A 26,878-nucleotide genomic window follows, 5' to 3' on the forward strand; every position below is an offset into this window, starting at 1 on the left:
CTATCAAGAGAAAAAGATCACTCATTAGAAGTTGTATGCAGATATCGACGAAAACATATTACATTACTACAAGCTTACAAGTGGAATTGAAACCCATTCTATTATTGAAGTTAATTAAAAATTAGAATTAGAATTTATTTATTGCAAAATATACAAGAAATGCACCAAATACCCAAAATAAATAAACAAATATGGTAGGTCTATGCAAATATGCAATAAATATAATACAAAAAATATAACAAAAAATACGTTTTTGGTTGTAAGTTGGGTCTGTCTGTATCAATGGGAAACATTTTCTCACAAATAAGGGTCAAACCCTTCGATAACGATGATATTCGCTCCGGGTGACAGTTTGAAGAAGTGAAACTGTCATTGCTTCTCCCCTTTGGATTATTTTCAGGCAAACGTTTCGTATTGAAAAGTTATTTATCGCTTTCATTACGTTCGTAACCTACTAAAGACAAGTTAATTAAGATGTCTGAAATCTCCCAAAAAAAGTGATTTTTTGTACGGGATATATTAATATGGTTTGTAGCGATATTTTCGAAATTCGTTTACGTACCTACCTTTAACTTGCTGACGTGGACAATTTTTGCACATGTATGTAAAACGTTGTGAACATTCATTGTCGTACATGAGACTGCTCGAGCAGTCGGCTCGGGCATTTTTCAACTGCTGACTATCCGAGCAGTCCGATTACGTTGTTCAACTGTTCAAGCTGTGCGTGTGTATATGTCTGCTCTAGGGAATTAGGCGACTAGGAAAATCTATTGATATACAAGTGTAAATTAAAAATTTATTACACCCCCGACAAGTGAAGATTACAGTAATAACTAGAAAAGAGCTAATAACTTTCAAACGGCTGAACCGATTTTCTTAGATTATAGCTCAGAACACTCTCGATCAAGCCACCTTTCAAACAAAAAAAACTAAATTAAAATCGGTTTATTAGTTTAGCAGCTACGATGCCACAGACAGATACACAGATACACACGTCAATCTTATAACACCCCTCTTTTTTGGTCGGGGGTTAAAAAATAGAACTTTCTTGCTTTGAGTGCAGCAGGAACTAGTATCGCATACTTTGGTTTAGTCTATTGGACATGTGAGTGCCGTAGAGTTCGTAGCCGCTTTGTAGCGACGTAGATGTAGCCATGATTATATTTCGTAGTAGCGTAGCACTTGGCGTAGAACATTTATAGCTCTACAACCTACAACTAACAGCCTGAGTCGAGGCTGTTATAAAAATAGTTAACCTCAATTTTCTTAGTATTGCTTATAAATGTGTTATATGAAATACCTTCTTCGTGAATATTTTCTACATCTTTAATTAATTTGTTTAAGATTATTTTAAAGAAGAAAGTTCACAGTATCTCTGTTGGCAATTGAGAACGCTATGCTTCTTGTGTCTCTAACTGAACCAGAAATGAGAAGATACGCAGAAAAACCAGAGTAACCGACGTAGCTCAATGAGTTGCAATCCTGAACTGGCAATGGCGGGCCGTATAGATTGAAAAATCAATAGAGGTTATGGTTCCAAAGTTTATCTATGATGCAATGGTGCCTGGTGAGAGCGCAGCTTTGACAAACTACCCCACAATGACAGGTGACATCAAAAGAGACGCAGGGAGCCGCTGGATAGCGGCGGCGCAAGACCGTAAACTTGTCAAAGTCCCTACAAAAGCCTTATTTATGTTTCTCAGTTAAAGATGATGAGAAAAGAAGAAAAGGGATACGGAAGTGATGTATCCCTACTTCATAACATTTATATTTTTTACATTTCATAATATGACTTCTTAAATCTCAACATATAGTATTATGCGATTTAAAATTAATAACATGGCGTAATAAAAGTAACTGTGATGTTTATTGTCATCTAAAAACTCAGCTATGACTCCTTAGGGATCATAAAAGAAATCGCATAAATTCAACTCTGTATGTGTCACCATAAAGAGTAACGTTGGGGTTATTAACTTTTATGAGATAATTCAATAAAGATTACGGAGATCGGTTAATAAAAATTGACTGTGATAAATTTTTAACCCCCGACCCAAAAAGAGGGGTGTTTTACATGTGTATCTATGTATCTGTCTGTGGCATTTTAGCTCCTAAACTAATGAACCGATTTTATTTTAGTTTTTTTTTTTTTGTTTGAAAGGTGGCTTGATCGAGAATGTTCTTAGCTATAATCCAAGAAAATCGATTCAGCCGTTTTAAAGTTATCAGCTCTTTTCTAGTTACTGTAACCTCCACTGCTCGGGGGTGTTATAAATTTTTAATTTACACTTGTAACCGATGTAATAGTAAATTTTACTAAAACATGTTGAAACAGATCTTCAGAAAATAAAATATAATATAAAGTGGTCTTTGTAGTATTTGTTATTCAATGTAATTATTATTAATGCTAGCTGACGCCCGCGACTTCGTCCGCGTGGATTTAGGTTTTTCAAAATCTCGTAGGAACGCTTTGATTTTCTGTGATAAAAAGTAGCCTTTGCGTTAATCCAGGGTATAATCTTTCCCCAATAAGAATTTCAGCTAAATCCGTTCAGTAGTTTTTGCGTGAAAGAGTAACAAACACACATATACACACATAGTAGTTTGTGTGTATGTATGTGACACATACATACACACAAACTTTCGTCTTTGTAATATTAATGTAAAGTGTGATAATATTAATTCAAACTGAAGCGACATTTTATAGGAAATATTCCTTTTCGTTTCACAGTTAATTATGAAATCCATTAATCCTTCACTTCTCTTGAAGTTAAATATTGGGGCATTTACAATTCATATAGCCAATCCTCTAAGAAGCTCATTAGATATGGCGTATTCCCGTCTTCATTACTCTCTCTAAAATCAATGTTAGGTAATTATAGGCTGAGAGAAAATACGACTGAAACATAGGTTTTATGTAAGGTTATATAGCAATAAATTAAATATAACTTGCTTTAACGGTGATGGAAATTATAGTGAGAAAACCTGTATGTATGCAAAAGTGTGTGAAGTCTGGCAACCCGCACTCGGTCACCAACGTGGCAGACTATGGCCTAAACCCTTCTCATTCTTAGAAGAGGAGACCGTGCTCATTTATTTAAGTAGATAAGTAAAACTATAAAACACTTAAATACTGACTCAACCAATTTTAAAGAAGCTAAGCATATAAGTACCTTGAACTTTGAGAACAGGCAAACCTACTTTTATCTTAAAAGAAAACAATGTGTTTCCAATTCGGGGGCAAAAGCTAGTTTATTTATAAAGTACTTAGTTGGATTAATCTTTATCATGTTTCAATATTGATTCGAAAAGCCAAATATAAACCAAAGGTAGATTCGAAAATAATGTCCTAGAAGTTTTGCTTAACATAATCCTGTAATTAACTTGTATTAACAAATTCTGATTTAAGTCTCAATTTATTCAACAGTTCAAAGAAACACTGATTAGTTATTCTGGCTTCGTTTGTAAGTATAATTTAAGGAAACAGAAGGATGGAAGTTTAATTTATTCTTGTTATTTAGCTAGTAAGTACCATTTGAAAGATTTCTAATTTTCAAAACAGCACTGTGAGCAGAGTTAACTGTATGAAAAACATCTTCAGTTTAGCACACGTTCTATTCTTCTCGACGTCAAAAATCGAATTAAAAGTGTTACCCATTTTAGTCAGCATTCGTTAGTTTTAGGGTTCCGTATCTCAAAAGGAGAATCCGTTTCTCCTTTTGAGATATTCTATCAGAGTCTCCACTTTGTTGTCTGTCTGTCCGTCTGTCGTGTTTTGTCAAGAAAACCTATAGTATGTATAATACCCGTTTACCTAGAATCATGGGCAGGTAGGTAGGTCTAATAGTGCAAGTAAAGAAAAAAATTGGAAAACCGTGAATTTGTAGTTAAGTATAATATCACACATAAAAAAATTAAAATGTGTTCACGAAAAATTTAATTCACTAAAGCACATAGTTCTCCATAAAGGTATATCTTGTACGATAGTACGGAACCCTTCGTGCGCGAGTCCGACTCGAACTTGACCGGTTTTTTCTAATTTCGTCGACTTTAATCAGACCAACTATTATTTTATTCAACAACTAGCCGATGCCCGCGACTTCGCCCGCGTGGATTTAGGTTTTTCGAAATCCCGTGGACACTCTTTGATTTTCCGGTATAAAAAGTAGCCTTTGTGCTAATCCAGGATTTTATCTATCTCCATTCCAAACAGCCAAATCAGTCCAGTAGTTTTTGCGTGAAGGACTAACGAACATACACACATACACAAACTTTCGCCTTTATAATATTAGTGTGATAGTCTGATTACTTTATTAATTATCTTACACTCTAAGTATTTATCTAGGACTATAAATGCCTTCGCTTGGGTAGAGTATTTGAAAATGGGTATTGCCTATAATTTATGTCTAATAAGAGTTAAGATGGACACCAAGTTAGCTCCATTTTGAAAGTTGTCCTTTATTTTTAATAGGTGCCTAATCTTTGTCCATTATATCTCAAAAAAGAAGCACCCTCAATTACAGATGCTCTAAACTTTGAGAAACTTCGTCCATTATAGAAACGCAGACCTTTTGATCGTTATTCGACATAACCAGTAAACTTGGACACCGCCTATCTTAACTTCCATGAACTTTATTTAGAGACTTTGGGTTTTGTGAAGGTCAAATTAAATTGGTCCATAACAGCATTACTCTGGAATCTATTAAGAAAAGAGCATTTGTTTTGAATGACTTTCGGCTCTTGTGTTGTTCCAAGAAATTATCGAGACGTTTAGATTCTTTATAATATCATCGGGAGTTTTGTAATTAGCTTTATTCATGTTATAGCTACCTATATTTATATTGGACGACCGTTTAAGCTTAAATCGATGTTTTTCAAAATCGATTTTAAAAGAACTTGGTTACATCTACAATATTGGTTACACTTGGTTGGTAAGAAATGATTAACAAAATTATGATTCATGAATCCATCAGCCCGTATGCGTCCAAAGCATTATTATGATGATAAATGAAGAATATATTCTAATATCCATGCTTCTATACATACATACTTCTATACTAACTTGCCGGTTCTTCTCAGTGGAATCTCCTTTGCGAACCGGTGGTAGAATCCTGAGATATCATAAGTGGCACATGCTGTCCTGCCCACATGAAATAAATAAATGCATTTGATTAAATTAGTTTCGTTACATTTTAAAAGTGAAAAGGTATCATTTGATACCATTTCAGAGCTCAATCCATCTTGATGAAATTTGGCAAGGAGACACTTTGACCCTGGGTACAAACATATTATGATACCTTTTATCCCGGAAAATGAAACATTTCCCGCGTGATTTTTAAAAGACCCGAATCCGCGGAGATGAAGCTGCAGCTTCAGCTATCAGCTAATAACAGTATAAAACATGTCAAGAAAACAATACGGACGATTATTTAAAATCAGCATAAGATTTAATAAAAGATGTTCGTGGCAATTTATCAGAGATTTCACTTGTCTATGTTTTCTGTGAGTCTATCTATGACTTTCGACTCTACAAAGTGTCATGGCGTCTTGTAATAATTTTTGTAACTGTAAAATAATTAAGTAAATAAAACAGTTGTGATCTTAAATTAAAGTATTCATTCTCCGAAGCTGTGTTAATATAAGACACCTCGCAAGTATGAGTGGTTTTTACACATTTCACATGAGCCAATCCAAAATTCCACTTCGCGTGAATCTGAAGACACCTTAAAACGCAATTAATCAAACTTTAGCAAGGGTAATGCTCTAGAGTCAAGACCCGGACTAGAAGTAACTAGTTTTATACCTGTGTCTAGATTCGGTATACAATCAAACTTTGTTACTAAATTTTCAGCTCTTAGATGTCGCAACTCTAAGAAACTTAACTCATTATAGCTTTGAATCCTTCTTGAAAGTTATAAATAGCACTCACACTGCTTTGTACAGTGCCCGGCAGGAAATATTGTACAGCGAACTGTAGAAAAAGATTTCGGCTTCGTAGACTCTTCTCAAATTCTCGTAATCTCGTTCGCTTAGAGAGTTGTATGCGGAAGGATCTGGGAACCCACCGCATTATTATCCCAAGAGAACTACCATTATAGGATTAATGGAAAATGGTCACGACCCTCAGTAATGAGGAATAACGACAATAGAGAGTCTCTTCTCTTCGTAGTCTCTGTCACTATGTGATGTTTCGTCGGTCTTAACGACAGAAAGAAAACTCAACAAAACCGTTAACTCTTTCTTAAGTTCGATGTACCTACAATATTTCCTACCGGGCAGTGTACTTTTAACTGATTCCAAGAAGGGGATAATTAGTTTCTAACCCCCGACCCAAAAAGAGGAATATTATAAGTTTAACGTGTGTATCTGTGTATCTGTCTATGGCTATGGCATCGTAGCTCGTAAACTAATGAACCGATTTTAAATTAGTTTTTTTTTTGTTTGAAAGGTGGCTTGATCGAGAGTGTTCTTAGCTATACCTAATCCAAGAAATCGAGTTCAGCCGTTTGAAAGTTATCAGCTCTTTTCTTGTTACTGTAACCTTCACTTGTCGGGCGTGTTATAAATTTTTAATTTACACTTGTTGGGTCGGGGGTTAGAAACTAATTATAAATGCAAAAGTTTGTTTTTCTTTTCCACCGATTGAAACAAAATTTTATAAAAAGATAAGTAGCTTGCATCCTGAAGAATTTAGGTATATGTTTTTATTTCACAAAATCAAAGAGTTCCCACTGAATTTTTAAAAACCTTTTAGTATAAGGCAGACTATTCGGTTAGGAGACATTATTTTATTTATTTTTCAATGAGACTATACAATGAAATTGCATTTAAGGTTTTTTGCCTCTATTTTAGCAGATTTCTCTCTCATTTTTCACATTATCATTAGGGTGGCAAGTAATGTGCTGATTCCTATTTTATCCAGGGCAAGGTGATTAGGGCCGCCCATCTCGAGGGCATCGCACTAATGAAAGCGTTTTTGGAAACAAAGAAATCGTTCAGTAAAGCACTAGCTCTTTTTCTACACCCTTATTTGGAATTCTGTAGGTACCTGTAAACTCCGAATTTAATGTGTTTCTTAAGCTTCTGTTATTTACTTGTAGAAAGTAAAAAGTTTGCTCTTTAGTTTACATATAAGTACTTATACTACGCCACAGGTCGAGTTGTCAGTCAGGTGTGCAGGGCGTCCCCCCGCCTCATACCCCGATTGCCATCTCGGCGCGTTTGGAACCCTCGTAGCTTTAGTTTTAAGTTTACGTAATTAATTAACACTACTATGTTTTCATCTTACAAATCTAACAATTCTAACCATCAAAAAGGAATATACAATAGTATCTACTTTGAATAAATGATTTGAGTTTATTGGTTTTTCAAACTACCGAATGTATTATACAATAACTAGCTTTTTCCCTCGAATATGTCCGCGCAGATTTAGGTTATTCGCAATGGTACATATTATATTTATAAAAATTTAAAGTACTTAATGTAAATTGCATCTTACTGGAATATAAAAATGCGTGGCCATGCAGAGGTCGACGTCCCGTCATAGTAACCAGACCCTAGCCAATTTAGAAAAGATCATTTCTAGTTAAGCCACAGTACTATCTGGCATCTGACAGTTCCAAAATAAACGATCCCCCATCCATAGACAAGTCTCCTAAAAGATAATCACAGTAAATGGCCAGGATATTAATGAGGCGTCCCAACGTCGACTAAATCAAATTAACTACAGGCCATTTTGATCGTAGGCCTACGAAAACCTCTAAGGAAGGAAGGGGTTGGCCATATCGCAACAATCGATTCAGTTGCAAAACTTGATTGTTCTTTTCTTTTTTAGGGTTCTGTTTGTTCCTCAAAAATAAAAAGTCTGTCTATCAGTCTGTATCATGTCTGTCAAGAAAACCTACGGGGTAGGTACTTTCCGTTGATCTAGAATTATGAAATTTGGTCTTATAACACAAATAAAGGAAAAAATTCAAAAACCGTTAATTTGTGATTACATCACAAAAAATTCACGGAAAAATTAATTGGCTAAATCGCAAATAACTAGATAATCTTCTATCCGGGCGATTCATAACACTCGATTCGGTAAGTTATCGTTCGATAATCGATTTGAGTGTTCTGATTAGCCCACTTCCATCTTAGATTGCTTCATCATTTACCACCAGGTGAGATTGTAGTCAAGGGTTAACTTGTATCTGAATTTAAAAAAAAAGAATTCTGCCCTATGTCGCCATCGTCGCTCTACGGTTTCAGTACACTTAGGCCAGCTATTAATTTGACGCCAAATTCAATTACAAAAGATCACTGCGCCCGTTCAGCTCGTTTGAACAACGTGATTAATCAGATTGCTGCGGCCTTTCGCTTCTATAAAGTGCGCCGATAACGTCTGATGGTCGGTTAGTAAGGTCGCGTCCTTTGAGTTATTTGTGTCCCACATTAATTGATCTGCAGGGTGTAGGGTAAATCATGGAATGTTACATAAAATGGAGATACATAGAGGAGAAGGGAAGACGAAAGATAAAATAACCATCTTCGCACTATTGCCTTTCTAATGAAACTGGTTTTGGGCACATCTGGTTCTGATTTCAAATTCTATAACGGACATAATCGTAGGTAGGTAGAAACATTTTTTGTTTTTATATGAGAAGATAAATACCTAATGCATATAATATTATGGTTTTGTCAATGGCATCAAAAATTATACCCTAATGTAACATTCATTTACCAAATCTCTTCCCAGTATTTCTTATTAGAAATCTACATATTTCAGTCATCTTCGTTATACATAATATTATGATTCTATTTATGTTATGAACTACTTTATAAAAGCTTTTTACATACTTTACGTTTAGATGCTAACTTTAGCAAAATGAATATTACACAGTTGATGAGTTATAACGTGCTCTAAAAGGGGATCGAAACATTCTAGAACTTTCCGCTACTGGAAAATCAGTACAAAATTACTTGTAAGTGGCAATATAAGATAAATCGACGCTCTACCCGTAGCGTATCCTTCTATTAGGGAATGTGAAACTTAGTTTCTTGTTAGGAGCGTAAGCGATATTATAATAATATTTTTTAATCACACTAATATAATAAAGGCGAAAGTTTGTGTGTATGAGTGTGTGTGTGTATGTTTGTTACTCCTTCACGCAAAAACTACTTGACGGATTTGGCTGAAATTTGGAACGGAGATAGATAATATCCTGGATTAGCACATAGGCTAATTTTGATCTTGGAAAATAAAAAAAATTCCCACGGGATTTCGAAAAACCTAAATCCACGCGGGCGAAATCGCGGGCATCAGCTAGTAAATAATATTTTCTGCTGTTTTCTTCTGTTGTGTTAGTAAGTAGGTAAACTTCAGATGATGGAAAGTTACCCTAGTAATTTCTCTACAAGTTCAAATTATGTGTAACGCCACACCGCCTCAGCCAATCGCAACGCGCCAACGCCAACCAGACTATCCGAGTCAAGCCGAGCCAAACGCCGGCCAATCATAGCCTAGTGGCCATTGAACGCCAACGCCAGCGCCATTGACAGCCGAACGCCACTCAGCAACAACTGCCGAATGCCTTCGGTGGGGATAACGCCATATAAAGCCCTGCGAGCTCATTTTTAGGATTATTATTGTATCGTACGCATTATAAGCTGAAATACTGCCGGTCTCTGTAAATAAGTGTGTAATAAATGTGTAATAAGTAAATAAGTGTAGTAGTAACAAATATATGAGAGTAATTATTAGTGTGTTGAGTGAAGTGATAAAATAAATTAGTGCGATTATACTGATTTGCTCTTTTTATTTAACCCCACTGTTTCATCTCAGAAGTGGGATTAATAAAGAAAGTTATGATGCATAATCGCGCCAATTAACGATTCGGCAAATACATGCCGGCTACTTTGTTCCTCCGCAAGAGGGAAACGAATCACCGTGTAAAAATCAAGCGACAATGAAGATCGTCCACTTCTGGGGCCCGGAAGGTCCTTAGAAGAGTTTTGAACCGGAGGTACATTCATCTGCAGCGTGCATGGTTTCTACGCCCGATGGCAATCTACCCTCAACTTCTACGCGTAATAACTGAGGTATGATCCATCCATTATTCCATTTTAAATTTTAATCCCGTTTTTAATGATATTGATGCATAGTGTAATGAGGTTGATCGTGTTTGTAACCTCTACTGATGAGATGACCGTGAAAGGTTAATATTGCTAACACCCTGTTTGAGGTTATGAAATTAGTATTAGGGCACGCGGGTTATGATAGGTGGTCATTATACGCTCGCGGATAGAGTGAATGGTTTGAGTGATAGCTGAAGCTAAAAATATAACTATAATTTGTGGCATATCTGACCGTCAAATAAAGGTTTAGGTTTAAAGACGTATTCTCATAAAAAAAAAGGTCATTTACATGAGAAAATAAAGTTTACAATATTCGCCATTTAATGAAGTACTCATTCAGCGCATTTGCTGAAGTAGTTCGCATTACTCATAATGTGAGCAGCTAATTATTCAGTTTTAAATGGATTGAATGAGTGTACATTTTTTTTTATGTGTGCAGGTATTTTGTTGTACAGTTTAGCTCCTTCATAGGTAAGGGTTTTTCTGCCATAAATTGTTCTAGTTTTGGGTAAGGCAAGGTAGCTAGCTCGACGAGTTTTAGTTTTAATTTTTGTGAATGTGATATTCGTGTGTATTGTTTTATTTACAGTTTTCCTAACAAAAATACACGTGCTGTATGTATATAACTGATGAAATAAAGGCGGTAAATACTAATGCTAAAATTTCAACCAATTTATTTAGTCAACTTTTTATCGAATTAGGTAAAAACCCGCTCAACCATCCACTTTTCACGTTGCACCTCGCTGAGATACCCGCAATTTGAATTCGCAGTTTAATTCTAGAGTGCTACCGGTACGAAAAAGTTAACAAGTAATTCACTAAGTTAAATAGTAAAAAAATAAAAACTCCCGACTGCTGTTTGCGCTGCATATTTTTCGGCTCTTACATTAAATCTTATAAAATCCACCACATTGATTGTTTAAAGAATTTTATGTATCCATTGACACACACGCCATCAAGACGAATGACGTATCATTTATCAAAATCGGTTAAAATTGTTGAGAGGTTATGAACTGACACAAATACATACTGATTAAACGCCTAATCCCTACTTTTGCAGCAATTAATAAAAAAAAAAAATTTTAGTATATCGGATGGTAACAATAGTTCTCAGACTACCCGCAAATTTCAACCAGAAGTTTTTAAGAAACAAGCTTTGACGCTATTAGTGTTTTTATTTGCACAAGGCTCAGTCATAGTATAAGGTTCTATAAACCTTTAAGGTTATTTTTTTCGCGTCGTCAGTGATATTCCCGCTGCAGTCATACAGACAACACTGGGTACGTGTGGGGTACCTATAAATTATTTTTAAGGGTACAATAATATCATTTACGTCAGAATCGGTTGATGAGCACACTTGCATATAGCATGGCGATCGCAATTTGAATGTAAAATCGAATTATTTTATGATGTTCACTTTTGAGTTTCTTGTGAAATTAATTTTCATGTGGTTATGATTGTTATGTAATATGAATATAGATCTTCATAATTGGGGCAGACGTACTTTATGAATCGACTGGGAGCTACTTGTAGTCAAACAATAATATTGTGCTTATCTTTCTTTTCTCGGAATTTTTGGTGAGTTCATGAAGTGCAAACGTCATCGCCTACGATGGTCACCACTGATGCTTTGCTGTGCGCTGTGTACCTGATGCCGAGCGCGTCACTGCGAGGCACCTCATCGTGGCGCGCTAACGATGCAGGGTTGCAGCCAATGGGTATCTATAAGCCGCCGCATTGTCGCCTATTTGGGGTCACATAAGCGCTGTTAAGCGTTTATGCTGTATGGTATGACTGTTCTTTTATTTTTACTAAAAGTTGGTGTTTATGAAGTCTGTACGTGTTGTAACTTGTAGTTTAAATCACATTCTTTAAATGATTGAGAGCATAGTAAGTAGATCTTACTTACGGCTTTGGGACTGTCTCGTATAATATACATGCCAGTGGCACAGCGTATGAGTAAATACAAATAGGTAGTGTAATGTAGGCAGAATCGGGCACTTGGAGGAAACGTAATAATAATTATTACCAGTTAGACATCCTTATGATTTTGATAATGCTTTTGTCATTTTAGAAAAAAAGTAGTGCTTGTAGGCAGCATAATATCTCTATGGTAGGCAGCATGTACGTTACGTACTTTTGCCAACAAGCTTTCAATCGAGTCAATTTTATCATTCTACCTTTAGATTGTCGGTCCAATCATAATGTAAGTAGAAAGTTCAAGTGGCACTTTTAATTACAGCCATGATTTAGCTTTGTGCCGTTCATTGTTAGTCAGGTGGACCGGACGTACCGTAAGAATTTTCACTAAGCCGACTAGACTGACATTTTACATAATATCTTGAGTTCAGTTGGTGTTAGTATGCCTGCCTGGTTATGTAGCTTACATAGTAGGGAATAGGAATGGAATAGAAAACTGTTATTTAACTGATGATCCTGTATTACCTAAATTCAATCGTGAACTGTTTTCGGAATTACATAGATGCCGAAGTGAAGACAGTAGCCAAGTCTTACTTTCTGCAGCCAAGTCTTACTTTCTGCAGCCAAGTCTTACTTTCTGCAGCCAAGTCTTACTTTCTGCAGCCAAGTCTTACTTTCTGCAGCCAAGTCTTACTTTCTGAAGCCAAGTCTTACTTTCTGCAGCCAAGTCTTACTTTCTGCAGCCAAGTCTTACTTTCTGCAGCCAAGTCTTACTTTCTGCCGCCAAGTCTTACTTTCTGTTAAAGTTTTACTTTCGGTAGCCAAGTTTTACTTTCGGTAGCCAAGTTTTACTTTCGGTAGCCAAGTTATACTTTCGGTAGCCAAGTTTTACTTTCGGTAGCCAAGTTTTACTTTCGGTAGCCAAGTTTTACTTTCGGTAGCCAAGTTTTACTTTCGGTAGCCAAGTTTTACTTTCGGTTGCCAAGTTTTACTTTCGGTAGCCAAGTTTTACTTTCGGTAGCCAAGTTTTACTTTCGGTAGCCAAGTTTTACTTTCGGTAGCCAAGTTTTACTTGATAGCCAAGTTTTACTTTCGGTAGCCAATTTTTACTTTCGAAAGCCAAGTTTTACTTTCGATAGGAGTACTTTCATCTCGTTGCTCGTTGAGAGATCTCCCTGCAAGGATTTAAGTGAGATTCCTTTTCAAGTCAGAGTAATAGCATTCACAGCTTCACGAGAAGCTATTCACTTCCTTTCTACAAGCCAGTCTGTTGACGGTTTTTCTTTCAAAAATGTCTCTAAAGTAAAACGTGGAAAAATAGTACAACTGAAAAACGATAATAATTTATAAATTAAATAATGTTCTTTTGTTTCGTCTTGGTTTTAAAGTAGATAAGATTGCAGTTTAGATCACAGAACAATAGCATTGGATTAGAATTTTGTAGAATTCATACTGACCACATTTTGTAAAACCATTTTGTAAGACAGCGAAAGGATATCGCTCATCAGTAGTATAGGTACAATTTGATTATTACAGATGCTTTTGCAAAATTTGTTACTAGCCGAAAACGATCAGTTTCGTAGAATATTATACATAATTTGGCTTATTTGAACATCCTAGCAAACTTATAAAGTGACCATAAGAATGCTTTTACTAGTAGACATTTTAGAGTTTTCGAGTGTCGACTGATTAATAGTTAGGTATGTTTTGACCTCCATGATACTACCACGAGCCAAGTGCCTAGTCAAGCCAAGCCAAGCACTAACCAGACCATGTCAAACGCGTTGTGCCACAGGCCCTAGCGAGACTGCGAATAAAATGATTGGACAAACTGTTAACTGATATTATTTGGACTACTGAAAATACTCTCAATGAATGTGATATCCATAATTTGGTATTTACCTAGGTCACGATGCCATGTTGCTATTAATGTAAAATTAGCAAACTCTGGGAGGTTATACGTAACAAGGCAAATGCTCGGTAAAGGATAGCAAGCGATAGGATAAAGCTAACTAGATAATGTAACTGATAAAATTAATATTTCATTTAATTATAACAAAGGAATTTAGTTATTTAGTGGCAAGTTCCCACAAGCATTGCGACAAAAGTAAACACTGATAGCATTTACTCAGGTTCATTTTCGTAACCAAGCTGGTAGGCACTAAGAGAACCCGCAGTGTTAAGGGATTTCGAGGCTACAGAGCTTGTAGTATGCCTGAGCAAACTCTTTAAAGCCATATCACAACGCCTACGGTTCTTATATCCAACAGTGCTAACTGTTCCGATAAATAACTTGAAACCGAAGACCTTATTGAGCTATTGCCTACCAGAAAGCTAACCAAGCATTTTCCCATTGCGGGAGCAATTCATTGTTTCAGGACGGCCGAATGTAACGCCACACCGCCTCAGCCAATCGCAACGCGCCAACGCCAACCAGACTATCCGAGTCAAGCCGAGCCAAACGCCGGCCAATCATAGCCTAGTGGCCATTGAACGCCAACGCCAGCGCCATTGACAGCCGAACGCCACTCAGCAACAACTGCCGAATGCCTTCGGTGGGGATAACGCCATATAAAGCCCTGCGAGCTCATTTTTAGGATTATTATTGTATCGTACGCATTATAAGCTGAAATACTGCCGGTCTCTGTAAATAAGTGTGTAATAAATGTGTAATAAGTAAATAAGTGTAGTAGTAACAAATATATGAGAGTAATTATTAGTGTGTTGAGTGAAGTGATAAAATAAATTAGTGCGATTATACTGATTTGCTCTTTTTATTTAACCCCACTGTTTCATATGACAAGTTCTGGAGAATAAACACTGGCATAACTTAAAAAGTTGCTACGTTGGTGTGGCTAATAACCGATAAGCATTCAGGTAAAAAGGATCTAAATGTCTCTATATGGTGATCTAGCATTTGCCTAAGCCAATGCATATGATCCTTTTGTGTAGTGTTGGCAGATAATAATATCAAGGAAAATCGTCACGATCTGCTGGGCTTAAGCAGTGCTTGCTCAGCGCTCGTATTCTGTAGAAATCTTTGCGAAAGGCGAACAAGGCCAGTCGATGCCAATCAATTGAACCGATGTCAAAGCAGATTAACTAACTTTAGGTATTAGAATTTGTAAAGGTTGTAGAATCGTGGTCTAACTGTATTCAGGTTCCAAGTATCTATAACTATGTGTCTAGGAAGCAATCTAGCATCGGAATAGCGTAGTGTTGGAATACACCATACTAAGTTTAGGGATAATCTCAAACAATACCGCTGTAATTCATAGTCAAACGACGCGGCGCTTACCCATCGCTTGTGTTCTGTGGAAATCGTTGCAAGAGACCTTGTTTGTCAGTGGACGCCAATCGATTAAAACTATGACAAAGCAGATCTAAGTTGACATACAAGGAACCAAAAGCTTATTTTGCTATAATCCAGCAAACCAAAGAAATCTGTATGGTGCAACATGCAGCATGCGACATGCACCGCCCGCCCTCCCACTGATAAACATGCAGGAAAAGCCAGCCACCAAGCAAGCCACACGGACCACCACCACGTAGCACCTCACAAATCCCAACACCACTCGACGCACGTTTCGCCCCGACACCGGAGCATCCTCAGGAGATGTAGACCTTACAATGCCTAATTGCAAAGTAGACTTTGTTGAAAATGTAGACTTTGTTGAATTTGTAGAAATCTGTATGGTGTATCTAGAAATCATGGACTTCCGCAAAATAACGCCTGCTTCTATACTACAGATCTAAGTTGAGGTATTCCTATTGTTTTTTTGCCAATAATAACGCTTTCTCTTATGTTTTATACCACATCACACCATACTAAGACTGCTCAGTAAATTCACCATGAAATTGAATTGCAGTGCTAACTCGGAGTTGGCCGTTTGATGCACTCCACGCGGCGCCAAAGATATACATTTTCATTGCTTATTGCTGCAATATAATGGGATTCCCAATGCAATGTATCTACTTCGAATGATAGACCATTCAAAAGTTTTACATTAGTAAACGATTGAGATAATCCCATCGATATTCACGCCTATTCGAGCGGGTTTTCATTTTATATTTTAACAGTTTTCGAAGTTTTTTTCCGCGTTGATTATGAATAATAATATAATACTTATGTATGAAAATTCTATTTTATTAGCTGATGCCAGTAACTTAATCCACGTGTAATATATGACATAATAATAATTTAATAACTAAATATTATTTCTTATATACGATGGTAGCTACGGAACCCTTCGTTTGCGAGTCTAACTCACACTTGACCAATTCTTTTAGTAGACGCCACTACAGCTTTGTAAAGCTGTCGAACAACTGCGCAAATTGTGTGGCTTTGAGTTCTAACTAAATAATAAACCTTTTCTACAGGTATTCGCCCTGTTATGGCAATTAAAAGTTTGTCGTATATTAGGTTCGTGAGTAAAAGAAAATAGGTAAAAAAATTCTATAACAAATACGAAAAACAATTTTTAGTCAATTTCTCTCAAAGGATTTTCTAATTATACATCGAGCTTGAACTCGTGAATGCTTTCATAACAATCTGATCTTCAAGCGGTAATTGTTTCGATAATAGCTTTTAAAAATACTACTTTCATATTGCTTAATGGAATTCGAACTCTCTTTAGTCTGCTTTAAGGTCGTAAATTACTAACATTGAAATATTATGTCACAAATAAACCTAGCCTTTGAAGAAACGATCAACACAGCTCTTTGCAACCAACGCCCATTTTATCACTATTATTGCGCAATAGGATTGAAAAAACCGATTTCTTAGGGTGATAATGATGGCTTTGATTAAACTACCATAAATTTTCTAAGTTAGCTCGCTTGTCTCCCCTTGTACCTAAATCTACACTAATATTATTAATGCGAAAGTGCGTCTGCCTGTCTGTTTATCTGCTAGCTTTTCACGGTTTATCCGTTTAACCCATGACGATATTTGGTAAGTAGGTACAAAGATGGCTTGCATCCCGGGGACATAGGATATTTTTTGTCCCGGAAAATTAAAAAATTACCATGCGATCATCGAAAACCTAAATCTACGCGGGCGATGCTTAGGGCATCAACTATTAGTAATTAATAATTTGAAATAGATGATGTTTGGAAAATATTATAAAAAGGTGGTAACCTATCACTACCTATAATATGAATGTGAAAGTGTGTTTGTTTGTGGGTGTGTCTTTGAACCTATCGGAGCAAAGGATTGACGTATCTTATGTATGGGTAATATAGTCAAAGCACTGGAGAGTGGCACAGGCTTCTTTTCAGAAATCGAAGAACTTTCGAGGAATGCTGATGCATGCGGATGACATCGCAGGCATCAGCTAGTTCTGATTAAGGGAAAAATCGGTCAAGTGCGAGTTGGACTCGCACACGAAGGGTTCCGTACCCTCCTAAAAGAAGTAACGCTTTTTAATTTTTTTAATTTTTTTGGCAGCCATTTCGAAATGTTTATAGTTTGTTGTTATAGTGGCAATAGAAATACGCGTTCTGTGAAAATTTTAACTCTCTACCTATTACGGTTTATGAGACACAGACAGACAGACAGACGCGTCTGTCTGTCAGCGGCCGTTAGACGGCTGGACGTCTGGACTCTGGACGGGCGTACATGGTACAACGGAGGATCAATAGGGTCCCGTTGGCAACGTTCGGGTACGGAACCCAAAAAATGAAAACATCTTCACGTCCTAGATACGAGGCAGGAAGACAGGTAGAAAGCTACGAATTTAAAATACAAACCATCGCGAACTATAACCAAAATTGAAATTGAATATTTTAAGCGAACGGAAATACATCTTTTCAACAATGAACGAGGATTTTAGAATTGGGTCAGTGCGAATTCCTATTCGTTCAGTTTATATTCTGAAACTTAGCTTTATCATATTACTAGCTGATGCCCGCGACTTCGTTCGATATAGGCTTTTGGAAATTCTGTGAGGACTTATTGATTTTCCGGGATAAAAAGTAGCCTATGTGTTAATCCAGAGTAAAATCTATCTCCATTTCTTTTAGCCAAATCCATCCAGTAGTTACGTCCATACGCATATTTTTCGTCGTTGTTAGTTTCATGAAAATATTCAGAGATAAGCTCATACAAAGGGCCAAAACTAATTTGTATCTTTCTACGAGAATATTGTTTTTGGCAAAGGCTGGGATAATCTAGTGTTAGAACAGTATTAAGACGTTAAAAGCTATAAATTACGACTAAAGCTGTGAGATCCCATACCCCACTTGGTACAATGGAGGTTCCATTAATTAATTATAAGGTTTCGGGGCTTACCTTACCGAGACGTTTTGTTGGGAGATAGTTCAGTTAGTTAATACTACGTACATATTGTATTGTGAACACAATGTTGGCTCGGGGACAAAAAGGTTCATGAATTAATTTCTATTCTATCTACGTTAGGTGTTTCTCTGAAGGCAAAATCCGTAACGAGGAAATCTAGGCAGTAAGTAGTCTATCACTACCCATAACTACCCATCACTGCCCATCACTGCCCATCACTACCTTTCACTACCCTTTACTACCCATATTAGGTATATAAATTCGAAAATGTGTTGGTTTATTGGTTTATGGGTTTGTAGCGGTTGCCACATTCGCAAGAAGATGTCGCTTCTATACTCAATCAATCAACAACGCTCGATACACGACCTACGGCCTAGATGGCAGCACGGGTAGCTTAATTGGCATACAAGGAGAAACATCGCATCGCATCGACAGAGCGTTTACCAAATTGGACTATATATAGAAGTTTCAACGTACTACCGTCGGCCCAGCTGGCGCTACCGAGCACAACACCGCTCGGTTGGGAAATTTCCCTATTGGTACGGTCGAGCACACAGCCACGCTCCCGTACAGGTTAATTAGTTTGTTGCTTAGCTAGTTTGTCTTTCAATCTCGTCACAAGGGAGCAACGGATTGACGTGATTTTTGCATGGTTAAGTTAAAGACCTGGAGAGAGACTTAAGGTTTTATCCCGGAAAATCAAAGAGTTGCAACGGTATTTTAAAAATCTAAATCCACGCGGACAAAGTCACGGATATCAGCTAGTAGTATATTATGTCTATAGTATGTAGTATGGTAGCAAGCTGTATTGTTTGAACCAAGTTAATGATACCCGCAACTTCGTTGATGTGGAATTGAATTTTAAAAATCCCGTGGGGTCCTTTTGATTTTCCGAGACCAAAAGTAGCCTAGGTTCTTCACTGGGATGTAAGTTGTGTACCAAACATTAAAATTGGCTTATCGGATAGGCCGTGAAAAGTTTTCAGACAGACAAACTTCCGCAGTTTTATAAGTATAGAAGGGTGGATATGGATGTAATCAAATTAAATCGATATCTTGGAATCCATACTAATATTATAAATTCGAAAGTGTGTCTGTTTGTCTGTCTGCGTGCTACCTTTTCACAGCCTAACAGTTTAACCGATTCTGACGAAATTTGGTACAAGGTTAGCTTATATCCCGGGGACAGACATAGGCTACTTTTTATCGCGGAAAATCAAAGAGTTCCCACGGGATTCCTAAAAACCCATCTGCTTAACCGATTTGTATGAAAGGTCCAGAGGTAGCTTGCGTTCCTGTAATTGACATAGGCATTTTATCCCGGAAAATCAAAAAGTTCTCACGGGATCTTCATCTCGCCGGCATCCTCTAGTATAATTACCTACATATTAATTATTAAGTACCTTGTACGCTTAGTCATTTTTAACCCCCGACCCAAAAAGAGGGGTGTTATAAGTTTGACGTGTGTATCTGTGTGTCTGTGTATCTGTCTGTGGCATCGTAGCGCCTAAACGAATGAACCGATTTTCATTTACTTTTTTTTGTTTGAAAGGTGGCTTGATCGAGAGTGTTCTTAGCTATAATCCAAAAAAATTGGTTCAGCCGTTTAAGAGTTATCAGCTCTTTTCTAGTTTTCTTGTAGAAAAGAAGGTTAGATAACCGTTAGGTTCATAATATTATGTCAATTGACAAATGTCAAGCTGTCAAGATGGACGTTGCCTAAATACATAATTATTTATTTGAAAATGATGTTTTGGAAAACTCAGATACTTTAGATAGTAGGCGCGGAATAGTCCAAGAAAATAAGTTCAGCCGTTTGAAAGTTATCAGGTCTTTTCGGTCTTTTCTAGTTACTGTAACCTTCACTTGTCGGGGGTGTTATAAATTTTTAATTTACACTTGTATCAGTTTTATTCAAGGTGATTGTGACTATGAAAGTGTTGCGCAATAACCCTCTGTCCCTGAAACGTTACAAATATCAGGGTGTTCGGCAAAATCCGGCCAAATATTTACCCACCGGCAGCCGGGTGGAGGCTAATTTATCTTGCAAAGTCGCAACTTCTCCTAAATATACTCCGTTTAAAATATCGGCTCAATCCTCATAACTTTTAGTAAAACCTTGTGTATAGTGAGCGACTGCTTGCTTATTTTAACTCTTCTACTTTTGTTAAAACTTTTCTACTTGGCCATTGGAGGGTCGAACGTGCAAAATCTCACAACCAATGCCGAAAATTTGTCTATTATCACAGAATACTATAATTATAATTAATTAAACCTACTGTTTTCTAAACTATTACACTGATCACGAACAATTTACTCTTATCCATTTAGAAGTTCTGTTCTCCATCTCCAAACTAAAATGGTGGCCCATTTTAGTTTGGAGAAAGTGTGACCTACCAAAAGAAAAAGAATTATCAAAATCGGTTCATATTTGGCGGAGTAATCGCGTAACAAACATACAAAAAAAACACACATACGAACAGTCGAATAGTGAACTTCCTCTTTTTTTTGAAGTCGGTTAAAAAGGCAAAACTTAGCGCCAACAACAGTCATTCAGAGTAGGCACGAATACGTACAGTATTGCGTCTGTAATATTCATAGGCCGTCGTACATTTTTTTTATTTCTGTGCGCCATACCTACTTACCTACTTGCAGGTTCGTAAATTTTAGGGACCTAACTTACCTTTACTTTTTCAACAGTTTTACGATCTTGATATCATTGCTGTGACAGCTAGTTTATTTCTAATCTTTCAATATCTAAAGGAAATGATTTATTTTAAAGAATTTAATTACTTAAAACGCACTTATCCGCGAAAAGTTAGAAATCCTTGCCTGGACCCCTATATAGGAGGCAAACGTCTTAACCATCTATTCTATTAAAGGTAATAATTGTGTTTGATTTTTGACTGGTCGTTTTATATTTTTCTTTAGTCTCTAAGCGCAAAAAATAACCACCTTATATTTTTCATTTGCAACAAATCAACTGAGCAAATTATATGTTTGTAACACGACATAATATACAAAACTCCTATTTCCTGTTCCAATTCACGTAAAACAGACAAAAAGGCAACGCTTAGCGGGTTGTTTTGTGCTGAATAGGTATCAGCAAATACCATGGTATAAATACACGGATCACGCTTATAGCACTGGGTCACGGTAGAGTTATTACAATAGCTACGAATGTACCAGTCTACTGTGATTTTTAACCCCCGACCCGAAAAGAGGGGTGTTATAAGTTTGAAGTGTGTATCTGTGTATCTGTGTGTCTGTGTATCTGTGTATCTGTGTATCTGTCTGTGGCATCGTAGCTCCTAAACTAATGAACCGATTTTAATTTAGTTTTTTTTGTTTGAAAGTTGGCTTGATCGAGAGTGTTCTTAGCTATAATAGAAGAAAATCGGTTCAGCCGTTTGAAAGTTATCAGCTCTTTTCTAGTTCTTACTGTAACCTTCACTTGTCGGGGGTGTTATAAATTTTTAATTTACACTTGTTATTGCTTGTGTTATGATACACATTGCCTTTACGAACACGATTAGATTACGACACTAGAATACAACATGGGGCGGACCAACAAATTCCTGAAAGGCGGTTCCTCTGTTGCTGCAAATATTCATGGGCGGCGGTAATCACTTAACATCAGGTGACCCGTCTGCTCGTTTGCTCGCTATCTTATATTAAAAAAAAAACCATTTTCCTTCATTTCGTATTTGCTCTAAAAACTCGGTCATGAGCGAGTCGGAGTCGCACACGAAGGGTCATTTTGAAATTTTTATGATTTTTTGTTATAGCGGCAATAGGAATACACATTCTGTGAAAATTTCAACTCTCTACCTATTACGGTTCATGAGTTACAGCCCGCTAACATACAGACGGGCTGACAGACATTGGAGGCTTCGTAATAGGGCCCCGTTGGCATCCTTTAGGTATGGAACCCTAAAAAATCATTTCACTTGAGCCAAATGTAGGATATAATGTTTACGAGAAGCTCCATTAGTACAAAGTTTAATGTTATGTGTCGACAAAATAATTAACCATCTGCCTTATCTACTTAATAATATAAATTTTAATATTAATTAGCAACGGTGGACACAAGAAACATGAAATTTTGCACAGAAGCTCCTAGGTATAACGGAGATTTTCGAAAATTCATCCCCTAAGAGTCGATTCACATTGGCAGCGAATCAAAATTCTATACAATACATATCCATAATATTTCCACTGTGTAAAGCACAAATTACAGCGAAAAATTCACGTATTTTTCTTTCAACAATTTGATAACATGAAAGTTGCTATGACTACATTATTATTTGCCAACGAAGTCGACGATTAGGTACATTATTATTCGCCGACGAAGCCATAAAAACCATTTAGAATGCAAATATCCTAGCTTAGCTTGTTTGCTTACTAAACAGTACCTAGTTGTCCCTAAGTTATAATTATTGCAAAGTTAAGCCTAGTTAACAGGGCTCTCTCCGTCACTCGTTTCATACAATCGTAGTTCCAATTTCATTTGAATATTAAGCAACCAAAGTCCATGAAATTTTGCAGACATATTCTAGAAACTAATATCTGTGTCTGTGGTGTTTTAGATTTTTCTAAAAATATGTAGTTTTAAAATTACAGGGGCTCAAAGATTTCTATGAAAATTTTTAATACCGCGTAACTTTGAAACCGAATATTTTAACAGAAATCTGGAAAACCACAGACATAGATATTAGTTTCTAGAATATGTCTGCAAAATTTCATGGACTTTGGTTACCTAATATTCAAATGAAATTGGAACTACGATTGTATGAAATGAGTGACGGAGAGAGCCCTCTTAAGCTTAATATTCTTACTCTACAAACAATGCTATGCTCTTTGGAATCGTAAGTCACCCAGTTGGATTGAAACGTGTGAACTGCGCACGTTACCCTATGCACTGCGTATAAGACTACGTAGCATTTGTTCTGGTCGGTATAATTACCACCTGCAACTTCCAAAACATACACTTAACAGGGCTCTTTCCGTCACTTACTCCATACAAACTTAGTTCCAATTTCATTTGAATATTAAGCAACCAAAGTCCATGAAATTTTGCAGACATATTCTAAAAAATAATATCTGTGCCTGTGGTGTTTTAGATTTTTCAAAAAATATGTAGTTTTAAAATTACAGGGGCTCAAAGATTTGTATGTGAATTTTTAAGACCGCGTAACTTTGAAACCGAATATTTTAACAGAAATCTGGAACTACGTTTCTATACGGAGAGACCCCTCTTAACCAAGCTCAAAAACGCACTAGATTGTCCTATTTTTGCCAAAAAACCACTATTAACAGTTGGAACAAAATAGTTAACCATTTATGGTTGAATGTATTGTTTCTAAACAGTTTTCTGTATTGTTTGGGAACTGTATATATAAGTGAAATAGTGTAGAAAGTAGGCTGAAAATATTATATTGGATATTGGCTGAAAGTCAGTTTTAACAGCTTACCTAAGCTTTATTTATACCAGATCAAGTAAAAGCTAACTTCAGAGAAAAGAAAGGAACGCGCATCTCTTGCGAGCCTAGACGCGCTTATGCTCACATACCTAAGGGTGAGTTGCATGAGATAACATATCAGTATAACTGTGTATTGACCACAGAGTACTATTGACTGTATTGACTGACCTATTGGTGTCGCTAGGAACACGCTGGATTGAGCGCGCGTACGCACGTTCGGTTTAATATTGAAGCGTGAATGGAGCGCACAGAAAAAACAATAATCGACGAAACTATCCTTAGAGCTAATTTGAAGCTGAGAGTTAATCTTACTCAACCTTGCATAGTCTAAGAAAGTTTATTTTTCCATCCCATTCCATTCTATCAGCCTATAAGCGTCCACATCTGGACACAGGCCTTTCCAAGAGTGCGCCACCAAACACGGTCCTCCGCCTTCTTCAACGACCGTCGGTTCTGAAAATGTCTGTCGCAGAACCGACGGCCGTTGGGGCAGACGTGTTCTGGAGTGGAGACCGCGTACCGGTAAGTGCAGTGTGGGACGACCTCCAGCCCGCTGGACCGATGACCTGAAGAAGGTAGCGGGGAGCGGGTGGATGAGGAAGTTTTTTGCTGGGTTATAAATAGGTATATCTACAAGTTTCAAATACTATCGCAAAAGTCGATATAACTGAGATGGTCCCCGCTGCAAAGTTTGCTACTGATACACAAAAAGCCATTGAAGTTTAAATTGAAAACAAACCGATGCCCCTCTCCGGGGCGATCAGTGCGGCACTTTGCGACCAACACCCGTTCGATCTCCATTATTGCGGGTTAACGACAAACTGTACCGATTACAGTTTATTCAGCCACTCGATAATGTTACTTCATTAACAATCGCTTCAAGTCCCGTTGAACAATGAAGCCCGCAAATAACGTTTAGACTAGTACTTCAGACTCCAGCCCAGCTAGCATGGGCAGTAGATAAAGTTATACCCCCCGATTATATCCACTGATGTCATAGAAATCAGTGGATATAATCGGGGATATAATTTTTATCTACTGCCCATGCTAGCCGGGCAGAAGTAAAAGACATTATGAATAGAACTTCTGATGGTTCGTGACAAAAATCGGTCTGAAATCGACGCGAGTATAGCTACAAAATTCATACAAGATTCAGCTTGACTGGTTGACTTGTAAGCAGAGATTTATTTAAATCAATTGAGTTTATTACTGGCAAAATAATAACTAAATTGAAATTAATGCATAAGAAAAAATACTAAGGGCGCATTTACATTAAGTCGGTGGCCGAATTCCTCAACCTATATTCGATGTAGATATTTAACAGTTCAATGCACGTTAAGTCGGTGGTTGAATTTTTCAACCGATGTTTAACAGTTTAATGCACGTTAAACATTGGTAGGTATACGAATTCGGCCACTGTTTTAGCTCAAATAATAAAGCATACATAATATTATAAGAACTAAAGTTATATTTAATCTATTATTTAAAATTTAGTCTATTCGTAAAATCATCTTTCCTTAAGTTTCGTTAAGTATTGATTTAAATAAATTTTACGTAAGTTCTCTAATCGCTTTATTTACGTTCTCTATATTGTAACAGTGTTTACACAATCCATAAATTACCTCTTATCGTACGTGGTGTAACACAATATACGGACACGGACGCCCGTCGTACGATTACCGTACGATCTATCATTGTCTACGTACATTGCGACATAATAATGCCATGCTACGAGCTCTATGATTAATAGTGTCGCCCCAGTAATCATTGACTTAGCATATAATGTTTGAATCAAATCTGATTGACCTGAATTGACCAATAAGCTAGGTTCATTTGCCGACTCAATTAGTGACTGGGGTTCCTAACTTTGCCTACTAACTAGGCAACTTTACCTTTTGATACCAGGTTGCCATTGAAAGTTTTGCATACCGCAAGCAATTTCACCTGGGTGCCTGGTGCACTTCGACCGCCCGTTTCGCCAAATCCACGCACATGCAAACTGTGGAATCAACATACAACCCATCGGCGGTATTCTCAATAAATTACAACATAAGGTTATTCAATGGGCGGACCAACGAATTCCTGAAAGGCCGGCATCGCGTCGGCGGTACCTTTGGTGCTGAAAATGGCGGCGGTAATCACTTAACACCAAATGACCCACCTGCTCGTTTGCTCGCTATTTATTATTTAAAAAATGTTTGCCGGGATAAAAAGTAGCCTATGTCCGGCCCCGGGATATAAGCTAACTCTGTACCAAATTTCGTCAAAAGGTAGCAGACAGACAGACAGACAGATAGACAGACAGACACACTTTTGCATTTATAATATTAGTATGGATCCATATATTCCCCATAATTTTTATTTTTTATTTATTTAACTGAGACTTAATTATAAAAGAACATTTTACACCAATTGTTGTAGACCAAAGCACTAGACAACAAGTGTAAATTAAAAATTTTCAACACCCCCGACAAATCATTTTCAAATAAATATTTATGTATATCTAGGCAACGTCCATCTTGACAGCTTGACATTTGTCAATTGACACTTGAATATTATGAACCTAAGGGTTATCTAACCTTCTTTTCTACAAGAAAACTAGAAAATAGCTAATAACTTTTAAACGGCTGAACCAATTTTTTTGCATTATAGCTAAGAACACTCTCGATCAAGCCACCATTCAAACAAAAAAAACTAAATTAAAATCGGTTCATTCGTTTAGGCGCTACGATGCCACAGACAGATACACAGATACACAGATACACAGACACACAGATACACAGATACACACGTCAAACTTATAACACCCCTCTTTTTGGGTCGGGGGTTAAAAACTGAGACTGGTGCTTGAAATTTTGCAGCCCAAATAGACCGTAGTCCGTGCTAGGGCTGACAAAAAAAAAACGATTATCTGGTATCATCTAGTAAATTTTTTTTCTCTCGTCTGTTGTATGACTTACAAGAGCATCTATCGCATAGACGCTCTTGTATCTCTATGCCATATCGATTACCGTGCGATATATCAATGTCTGGCGTCCACACTGATATAATAATGTTGCGT

General features: G+C 37.0%; 1 long non-coding RNA gene across 1 annotated transcript; it reads left to right on the forward strand.

Moving 5' to 3' along the window:
• The first annotated feature begins 350 nt into the window (after positions 1–350).
• Positions 351–15,616, forward strand: LOC123865717. Its single transcript, XR_006796033.1, has 3 exons — positions 351–360; positions 1,357–1,362; positions 15,562–15,616. It is a non-coding gene; the product is annotated as an uncharacterized LOC123865717 (long non-coding RNA).
• Positions 15,617–26,878: the final 11,262 nt, after the last annotated feature.

The sequence above is a fragment of the Maniola jurtina genome, chromosome 5, assembly GCF_905333055.1.
Source record: "Maniola jurtina chromosome 5, ilManJurt1.1, whole genome shotgun sequence".
NCBI classification, from domain to species: Eukaryota; Metazoa; Arthropoda; class Insecta; order Lepidoptera; family Nymphalidae; genus Maniola; species Maniola jurtina.